This window comes from Lepisosteus platostomus, chromosome 5 (genome assembly GCF_059453375.1).
Source record: "Lepisosteus platostomus isolate fLepPlt1 chromosome 5, fLepPlt1.hap1, whole genome shotgun sequence".
Classification (NCBI taxonomy): Eukaryota; Metazoa; Chordata; class Actinopteri; order Semionotiformes; family Lepisosteidae; genus Lepisosteus; species Lepisosteus platostomus.
The window spans coordinates 11,159,514-11,170,431 of record NC_142615.1 but is presented as its reverse complement, the minus strand read 5'-3'; the positions used below and the strand labels follow the sequence as shown (position 1 = coordinate 11,170,431).

The 10,918-nt window shown below is 39.9% G+C and overlaps 2 non-coding genes across 2 annotated transcripts; one reads left to right on the top strand and one right to left on the bottom strand.

Annotated features, from left to right (window-relative positions):
• Positions 1-4,756: 4,756 nt before the first annotated feature.
• trnal-caa (transfer RNA leucine (anticodon CAA)) lies at positions 4,757-4,869 on the top strand. The gene is made up of 2 exons: positions 4,757-4,794; positions 4,824-4,869. It is a non-coding gene; the product is annotated as a tRNA-Leu (tRNA).
• Positions 4,870-10,836: 5,967 nt separating this feature from the next.
• trnal-aag (transfer RNA leucine (anticodon AAG)) lies at positions 10,837-10,918 on the bottom strand. The gene has a single exon. It is a non-coding gene; the product is annotated as a tRNA-Leu (tRNA).

The following is a 10,918-nucleotide window of genomic DNA, read 5'->3' as shown; positions in this document are numbered from 1 at the left end:
CTGTAGCAGCCTCGACACTGAGAAACGAAGAGAAAATGGCTTTTATCTAGCATTTTTCATGTTCAATGCGTTTGACATATCCCAACAGCGACAGAGTTCTTTTGCGACACTGTTTCTACTTTTATCTTCTTTCTGTACGCTTTGATAAAAAAAAACGAGAAATCGTGCAAGGGGAAAAATGTATTTTTTCATAGAGAAAACGTGCACCAGGAACTGTGGTGTTGAGAAGAAATGATTTAACACGATATGTGACCTTATTTAACGGAGCAAATGCTCACCCAGCAAGGTCTGGAGAACTTGGAGAGTCTGGTGGATGTGATAATTTCACGGTATTATGGAAGAAAATAGTCTTTCTTTGAATTCTCAATCAATCGGAATTCCAGTGTGAAACATAAACCCTTTGTCTGATTTAAAGAGATTATATTTTAAAACTCATAAAAATTCAGAAAACACGTTTCTCACTTTGAAATTTTAGACAGGGCTGTGTATTACTAGTAGCGGCGCTGAGCACACTATGGGGGAATTCAGGTTATGTGATATACTAGAGTTTTAATAAATAACGCATCTGATTTTGGATCTTAAGATTGTAGGTTCGACTTCTAGCTGGTTCGTGTAAATTTTAATCAGGCTCTTCAGTAATAGATTATGTAAGGAACCGCACCTGAAAGCGAACGTTGGGTCTGTTTCCTTTGTTTTCCAGCATGAAATAACAAATCGTTACAAAAGGCACCAGCTAATGTCCAATAGCGTTTTTTTTTTTCAAATTACATTTTCAGGTTTAAGACACTGTTTAATAAAACACAAGTGTCCTTAAAATCTTCAACTTTCAGGTTTGTTTTACTATATAATAAAGGAGATCTGAAACTGAGATCTGATGTAGCTGTCTCTAAAGACAGAGGTGATGATTCACAGATGTGAACCGTGCCTTTTCTCTTGTATTCAAGGGTATTCACTGTGTGAGCTACTAAATGTGTGATCTGTATTACTCTATTTTGTTCAGATTATCTATGTGGTGTACAGATAGAACTCAACTGCATGGTGTGAATTCCATGTTCAGCACAACCAGAACCTGAAAAACCTCGACGTGATTTGAACACGCAGCCTTTTGATGTGAAGTCAGACGCGCTTCTGTTGCGCCACGCCAAACAGTAACTTTTAAGCCCCCATCAGGGTCGCGAATTTTTTTTTCCTCCTGTGAGGAGCGCCGCTCTTCCAAACAGAGTCTCTTCTTCCCAGACCACATTTTATTCTTGCTGTGCAGCTCTTGAGCAGGTGTTGTTCTCGACAACAGATCCAGGAACACTGATTGTTTTTTTTTTTCATTAAGGACCCCATGGTGCAACGGTAGCACGTCTGACTCTAAATCCGGAAATTGAGTGTTTTAAGTACATGGGAGTCAACTGATATTGAACAGGTTCTGCTGCTGAACCTGCAGCCTTCACCATAAGGTCCAGTTCCCCAGCCTTCTGACCTTATATGTCCATCCCTTCTTGTCAAAACTCATATTTTCACAGGGTACCCTTCAGAAATCGCAGTATAGAATGAAAAAACTCCAATAAGTCTCGGCCGCTGTTGGTGATTTTCCTTTAAAAACAAATGAATCTCCGAAACTTTTACGGAGTGTATCACTTGCACTGAGACCGAGATGTGTTAAGCTGTACATGAGTCTTTGTGGCTCGGGTGTTAACCAAAAGGGTGGTGGTTTGAGCCCTCCCAGGGACGCTGAGCCTTTTAATGAACACATCCTCCTCACTTCATTTCTCCACGGGCGGTCTTGTACCACAATCAAATACAGAGCCTGTAGGGGGCAGTAAGCTTGCAAATATAGCTCGCTGTGTATATAATGAAGAAGCAGAGGTTAGTTTCTCATGTGCATGTTGCAGAGCCTTACGAAACTCGTACTAACAGCTGGGGTTTGATCCCTGCACGGGCTATTAGTTAAAAGGCCATTGTAAATGACGTGTAACAGATTTTCCAGATGGCTTTTATGTTTCACACTAAATTGTGATCTTGAAACTAAAATAATAAGAAATAAAGAAATATGGAACACAACTGTTGTTCCCCAAGAAAAGCTGTTTTACACTGATGTCACTCCTTTTAATAAAATCCAGATTGTGAAGACAACTCCGCCCTATCAAAAGAAAATGTTACACTAAAGTTGGAAAGCACACTCTCAATCCATCTGTAAATTTGATTTCCGCCATCCATTCAAGGGTGCTTGGTGCTTCGCAAACAAATCATTTCAGGGAAGAAACTTAGTTTAATGAACTACTGTTGTATTTTCACTGATTGAATTTGATCTTTGTACTCTGCATTCTCAGATATAATATTTCAGAATTACAGTTCAAATTTGTTGGAAAACTTCACAGGCATTATTAAGTTAGCACTGTACAATTGTATTTTAATATCTTGGTATATTTACCTTCATTTTAATATAGAAGTAACCGTAAATGTTGTTATTTTGTACTTTTGTCGCATTTTTTAAAACATTTTAGCTGAGGATGCATGGCGACAATTGTATGATATTATTCCTTGATATCGATGATCAGTTGAAGGATTTGAAGAAACTATCAAAGAAACAGCAGCAATAGCAGATGATTTTGGTTTTTAAACCCATCTTTACACCTCAATACTCCATTTGTCCTTGAAAAAAAGAAAAGACAGGCATGTTTTGAGTTTTGAGAGGAATGATCCTCTTCTCGATTGAAAAGAAACGTATAAATTTGATTGCTTCAGTAGAATTTTGGATTTTCTTTTGAAGATCTCACAAAGTATTGCCAGGATCTATATTTAGCGTTCGGTAGTGATAACACTGCTGATATTGATGGAGTAGAAATCTATGATGTATTGACAGCTTTATCTGAAGCAAAAAGTCCTAGAACGCTGCCTATGAAGTTTTGGGATTCATACCAAGAAATACTCTTTGTTTTCCACCCCAAATGCTACTATTACATTACACATTATGCAAACATTACCAGTTTTAGTAGCTTCTGGGCGTGATTTTCCAAAACTGAAACTAATTACAAATTATTTAAGATGAACCATGTCCAAAAATTGTAAATCAGGATTAATATAATATCAACTGAAATTACTACAGAAGAAAAGATTTAACTGAAATATTAATAAGACTATGCAAGCCTAAAAAGTAGAAAAATTCAATTCATATAACTTTTATTTGTTATTTTTTTACAAATGAGCTCACGCACTGGAAAACACTAACGTTTCTCTTTATTAGAGAATGTGAATAACAGTTTAACCCAGAATGTTTTTAATTGTGATTTTGTTAAAATTCAATCATCTATCTATAGTAAGAAATTATTAAGAAAGTAAGAAATTGTGTTATTTCATAAACTGTAAGACATGGAGACATTGACAGGTTATAACCTTTGCTTTGTCTTTTAAAGTAAGTGTTCAGGATCCAAGCCCATGTTCGGACGGTTGTGTTTCTCTTTTAATCATCAAATGTCATTGTTTTGTCCGTCAGTTCTTTCTCGAGCTGTACCATGGATATTTTATACCATCAATACTTTTCATGCTCTTTTGCATTTTCCTTCACATACGGAAAAAAACTCAAGGCGTTCTTCTCACTGTGCTACACAGTACAGGACACGCAGTGAGTAATTCGCGCAGCTTTCAGAGGAATCCAGAGGGAGGACTCTTAATACAAGGAGCTGTTTTTTTGGGGGGCATTAATCATTATTAACCAGAAACAGCTGCACAACTGGTTGCATTTGTGATTATGTCACTTCTCTGCTTCAGCAAGGTCAATAAAAGACTCTGAAAGTAGTAGAGAAAAACTGAATTAAAATCATATTAGCAATTCTGAGCGATATCTGCATACAGGCAATCCAATAAGAACGTTGAAATCTTTGAATGTCATCTCTCTATATATTGCGCTGCTTTTTACTTGGAGTAAAACTATTGGATTGAAGGGTTAAAATGTATTGTTGTTATTTGGAGAAATCAATGAACTCGTGATTTATATGTTTTAAAAGACGGTCATGCGCACAGAAAAAAGACAGTGCTGATTATTTTTCTGGAGACGGAGCACTGATGACCTATTCGAGCCAATTGATAAAGCCCACCCAGTGGATACTCTAGCAGAACGTGGAAGAACGTTCACCATTGTAACCAAGGCAACCACAGGAACAACATCAAGAAGCACAATCAATTCCCCATTTAAATCTTTCGTGTAAGGTATGCCATGTGAAAGCATGAAGTAAATCCCCTGATCTCTTTTGAACATGGACAAGGTATTTCTGATGGAGCGCAATGAGCAAAGACTTAATAAGCTACTCCTGCCGATGATTCAGCTTAAAGAAGTAAAAGCTTCACAAACAAAAGCAGCTCGCTACCATAGCCAATATTAAATGTACGTGGTGGCACATTACCATTTGCACTGGCTCAAAAGTGGTCTCTTCAGATGTTGTTCCCTACGTAAAGCTGAAAGCGCCAAAGAGCATTTCCATTGAGAAAAAAAATTCTTTCTTGATGTTAAACATAGAGAGCCTGCCTTTTAGAAGTTCTCCCTCTAAACACCTTGTGCAGCCTCCCGACAGACTAACAAAAAGCGCCTTTTCACCAACTCAATTTATAATACGCCCCTCAAAACTCACAACCGAATAACAATCCATCCGTATATTTGATTTCCAAGATCCATTCAAGGCAACTTGGCTCTTCGCAAGCAAATAATTTCAGGGAAGAAACTCAGTTTAGTCAACTACTGGTGCATTCAGCACACCACTTGCTTTTGCTTGTCAGGGTGGCCGAGTGGTCTAAGGCGCCAGACTCAAGGACATGTGTCTTTCCAGCTGGCTTGGGTGTTCTGGTCTCCAAATGGAGGTGTAGGTTCAAATCCCACTCCTGACAGCTTCTGCTTTTACCTCTCTTGAATTGTTCCAGTGCTACAGTGAATGACTGAAATATAAAAGCAGCAGAAGAAAGCAAGCAACTCAGTGCAATTTGTGAGTATTCTGCACTGTTAAAATGCACAGGTTTTCATACTTTTTGGAATTCGTAGCTCAAGAAGTGACTCCTGTTTCATTTTCTATTCACCAACTCGATTTGCATTCCGCCTCTCACACCTCACAACAGAATAACAAACGGCTTCATGTGCCACAGCATTCCCCTGTAGATTCGGTTTGCACTATGAATTAGGCGACCCCGAATGAAATATTTTAGTGTTGGCTCAAATGTGAGGAATTTCATGAACCCTCAAAAAGGAACGCTTGCAGAAAATGCCAGCAATTCAAAGCGTGTAGGCAGCATGAACAGACCAATTCTGCAATTTCTTTTATCGCGGGCGGTGCTTTCCGAGTCGATGGCTCTGCATTAGAAATGAGAAGTGCTGAACTCTAAACACGTTCTTGCCATTACTTCTACTCCTGCTGCTACTCCTTTGTCCTCGAAAAAAGAAAAGACAGGCATGTTTTGAGTCTCAAAATGATCTTCTGGATCCACAAGAAACATGTAAATTTGATTGATTCCGCAGTATTTTGGATGTACTGTACTTATAACTTCCATCGAAGAGAGATTTCATCAGTTGCATGAAATTGAAACTTTCGACTTTTTGTCTGGTATTGAAAATATGTTTAAAAAAAAACATAAATAATTTTCTAACAAACAACTCATGAATTATTGCCAGGATCTATATTTAGTGTTCGGTAGTGATAACACTGCTAATATTGATTGAGTAGAAATCTGTGATGTATTGACAGCTTCATCTGAAGCGAGAAGTCCTAGAACGCCATCTATGAAGTTTTAGGATTCATACCAAGAAATGCCTTTTTTTTCCCACCCCAACTGCTGCTATTGCATTACACATTATGTGAACATTACCAGTTTTGGTAGCTTCTGGGCACGATTTTCCTAAACTGAAACTTATTACAAAATTCTTTAAGATGAACCATGTCCAAAAATTGTAAATCAGGACTAATTTTAATATTAAATGAAATTACTACAGAAGAAAAGGTTTAACTGAAATATGAATAAGACTATGCAAGCCTAAAAAATAGAAAAATTCAATTTATATAACTTATTTTTTTATTTTTTGAGAAATGGGCTCACACACCGGAAAACAATAACGTTTCTCTTCGTTAGAGTATGTGAATAACAGTTTAACCCCAAATGTTTGTAATTGTGATTCTGTTAAAATTATATAAATCGTAAGAAATTATTAAGAAAGTAAGAAATTGTTTTATTTCACAAACTATAAGGCAGTGAAGAGAGTTTACTTCGCTTTTGTTCTTTTAACTTAAGAGTTCAGGGTCCAAATCCATCTGCGGACGGTTGTGTTTCTTGAATTTCTTGTAATCATCAAAAGTCGTTGTTTTGGGCTTCAGTTTTTTCTCGAGTTATACCATGGATATTTTATACAATCAATACTTTTCATACTCTTTTGCATTTTCCTTCACATACAGAAAAAGTTCAAGGTGTTCATGTCACTGTGCTGCACATTTACGCTGGACCACCTGTAACAGTACAGGACACACAGTGAGGAATTCATGCAGCTTTCAGCTCAGTGCCGAGTCCAGAGGGAGGACTCGCTCGCTGAATGATCTCTCAGGAAATCCCGGAAGAGATTCAGAAGGTAAACCTGGCTCTCTATGAACACGATCAAAGAGTTCTCACTCAACAGAAGACTGCGATGTGAGTACAGTAATATAAAACACCTGAAGATGCCAGGGATTGAACCTCGGACCTGTGGAGCAGTAAGTGACTTGTAGCGCTGACATAAGAAATACTTACATAAAGTGCTTTTACTGACCATATTACAAATCACAGGAAGTAAGGTCTTAAAACATTGGGCAGTAGTGGGATTTAAACCCACGCCCCTGAGAGAGTGGAGCCTAAAATCCAGCATATTAGACCATTCAGCCACACTACCTCTGGCCCCTTCTCCTTTCCTCTCGTTGCTGAGTATAGGTGCCTTCATGCAATTGAGCCAGGTTTGAATCCCAGCCAATGCATCTCCAAATCTTTTCAAATTAATCTGTGATCTTGTAGCACATCCTCTGAAACCAGCAATCGAAATTGGAAACGTCTTCTTCAACACTGAAAAGCTCAATTAGGACGAAGCAGTTGTACACAGGACAGCAGTACCATATGTGTTCTTGAATAATTCAGACTCATTCTCAGTGGTTCTTGCTCACCAAATATCTTAAAAGCTGAGGAAGAATGCTACGAAAAATACTAATCAAAATTCAAAATAATAATCATTATTAACCAGAAATGCAGAAAAACTGGTCACAATTGTGATTATGTCGCTTCTCTGCTTCAGCAAGGTCAATAAAGGACTCTCTGAAAGTAGTAAAGCACTAAAGCACTGCAAAACTGAATTCAAAATCATATTAGGAATTCTGAGTGGTGCCTGCTTACATGCAATCCAATACGGATGTTGTCTTTAAATAAGAACTCCCTATGTTTCCCTGCCTTTTCCCTGGAGTGAAACTATTGGATTGAAGGAATTCTTATGACAGGTTTACAAGGTGCCGTTGATATTTGGATAAGTCTATGAACTCGTGATTTTTATATACTTTAAATAACGGCCATACACACAGAATAAAATGACAGTACTGATGATTTTTCCTGAGATGAAGCACAGCTTATCTTTCCAAGACTGCTTATAAAGGCAAGCCAGTTGATACTTTAGCAGAACATGGAAAAACGTTCAGCTTCGTAACCAACAAATTCCCCATTTAGATCTGACATGTGAGGTATGCTTTGTGATTGCTTGAAGTGAAACCCACAATCTCTTTTGAACTTAGACAAGTTATTTCTGATGGAGCGCTATGCGGAAAGACATAATCAGCTCTACCCCTGAGGATGACTCGACTTGAAAATGCAGAACATTAACGTTTCACAGAAAAAAGGAGCACAACCGACATTAAAATTGAGGGCGCACTGTGATTTGCACTGACTCAAAAGTGATCTTGGTAGACAAACTTCCCTGCTGAAGGTGGAAACGATAATTTGTGTTGAGAAGAAGAAACACTTTTTTCTCCCTGCTTTGATGTTAAGCTGATAAAGTAGCTTTTAACACATTGCTCCATTTGGTGGTTGTAACACAAAAACTCCTAGCAGCAGTGGGATTCAAGCCCACACCCCCAAAGAGACTGGAGCCTTAATCCTGCGCCTTAGACCGCTCGGCCACACTACCCGCTGTGCACTCTCTCTTTGTCTCATTACTTGCCCAGAGGAAGCCGGGTGGGTTTTGCTCTTGTCGCCCGACTTAGTGGCGTTATTACCGTGGAACCGACTGCACCTGCTTTTTCTGAGATGCTTCCCCTCTCATGGCGAGATCTCGACTTCTTTAACACCTCTGGATAAAGATCTTCTGTGGAGCAGGTTTCAGACCTCTGCGTACAGCACCCTTGATGTCATTTTATTTTTACAGCAGACGCATCCGGAAAGTTGTGTCTTTTACGTTTTATTTGAACAACAAAACTACATACAATACAAACAAGAGCACATATAACGTATCAAGAAAATCGTCAGGGGCACATGCTATAATACAATTACACTTTATGAAAAACGATTACACAAGGTAAATAAAGATCAGGTCCGCACAGCTTGTTCTTACATTTCGAAAGAGTCCGTAAAAACCCCTTTACGTCTATTTTGAACTGTTCAAACATAGGACTCTTCCCAGACCATTTCACTTTATACCACATCCCTAAACAAGGATGCTTCTCCTGTTTTAGAACTATTTTGGGCGGTATGGCTTATACAGCACACCCACAGTATTCTAATGGTGGACTGCAGATCTGTGCTATAGTTCAGTCGAATTCAAAGGATCCAGCAATCGTACTGGATTTGACTGGGATTCTGAAATGTCTCTTAGAAAAGTATTCGGGTTTGCTTGAACCTTTGATAAAAAAAGTGATCTGATCTGAAACTACCCAGCTTACAATCTCTGAGGTAGTTGTCACTAAACTCGGACGTGATGTGGCACACATGTGCCGTGTGCCTTTACTTTTGTAAAAAACTGGTATCGGGAAAAGTTTCTTAATATTTCTTTTGATTAGCATGCAAGAAAATGTGATCATTACATATGGAATTTCCCGCCAGCGTGGAGCTTGAATTCACAACCTTGAGACTCAGTGTTCAAGAGTCACAGAAGAGGTCAGCCTGGTCTTCAGTTTGCCAACGATAAGCTCCGGCAGTGCTCCTCTGTAAAGCAGATTGTTCGGATCGGTTATGTGGGACCGCACTTCGATACTAAGATCGTTTGCAGCACATGCATGGTATCCCCCTTCACGCAAAAAACATAGACGAAGGAAACTCTCTTGTCTTGGGCTGCTGACTCCCGGATTTAAAGCGCTCTGGGTGCCAGCTATGTCTCTAACAAGCACACTATAAAGACAGGAATTACACTTTGCTCACGTCACGCATGGAATGGCGAGGCTACTTGATCCAACATTATCTAGTCTCACCTCATATGGTGCCGATTCCTGGTTTTCATTTAAGAAAGAGCACTGCAAACACCGTAAACAGTGCAAAACGTGTGATGAAAGAAGTCTTTTCCCCCCTTTGTCTAAAGCAGAACACAGCGGAGTCATGCCGAGGGTTGTGAGATCAAGATTTAAGTGGAGCACTGTCGTCTATGTCTTAAGCTACATGAGTTGGACATCCACTTGTACACGGAAAGCACATTGAGATCCTCTGACATGAAAAATGCCAGATAAAAGCCATTTCTCATCCTTTCTCTTAGTGGTGGAGCTATGGCATGTAAATGAGGCAACTAGCAAGGCGAGCAGGCTCGGTGCACACCGAACGCAGATGTCTCAGAGCAGTTGAGACGTGTCCAAGTGGCTGTCAAAGGACAACACTTTGCCGGTGCCGTGACTGAGTTGGCTAAAGCGCCTGTCTAGTAAACAGGATATCCTGGGTCCGATTCCCAGCGGTGCCATTCTTCCTGTCTTACTGTACATAATTTATCCTTACGGGCAAATCCCATGCCTTTTAATTCAGGTGAATGCAAGTGTTCGTTTCCTTTCTGGAACAACTTGTTTTGAAAGAAATCTATACAGCTTGCGAAAGATGAAACACAAATCTTGCTTATCAGTGAAGAAGAGGTGCTCCCAGCAGGCCAGCTAATACCAGCAAAGTTTTTTTTCACCCTGACCCATAGAATGGAGAAAAGCGAGGCGCCTGTGGCTCTGCAGTGTAATCAGTTCGCGAGTTCGGCGGTTAGCTGAAAGAGTGGTAAATGGAGCTCACCCCAGCCCGTCCTTATTCTTTTAAAGAGGATAAAAAATTACCTTCGCAGCCATTACTACCAGCTTTAAAAGACTGCCATGGGCATGGAAAAAAACACTCTACAGATGACTTTTCAACTTTGTAACTGCAACCAAAGGAAAATCAGCAAGAAGCAGGCTCCATTCCCCATTTAAATCTGTCGTGCGAGGCATGCTTTTTGAACGCATGAAGTAAATCCCACGATCGCTTTTGAACTTGGACAAAGTACTTCCAAAGGAGCGCTATGCGCAAAGATTTAACAAGCTCAACCCCCGCGACGATTCGGTGTGAAGAAGCAGAACATTCAAGTTTCACAGACAGAAGCAGCACGCCAGCACAGCCAACATTAAACGGAGGGCACACTACGATTTGTATTGACACAAAAGTGATCTGGGCAGACGTCGTTCCCTGCATAACGCAAAAAGTGGCAAAGTGCTTTTGGGTTGAGAGGACGCAAGAAGGTTTTTGTTTTGTGCCTTGATGTCAAGCTGAGAAAGTATCTTTAAACACTTTGCTTAGTTTCTCGAGAGACTGCCAAAAAGCAGTTCCCTCCCTTTTGTCTGAAGCCAGCTGAAAGGGGGTCTCGACAGAAGCACCTGGCAGCGGTGGGATTCAAACCCACGCCCCCAAAGAGACTGGAGCCTTAAACCAGCGCCTTAGACCACTCGGCCACACTACC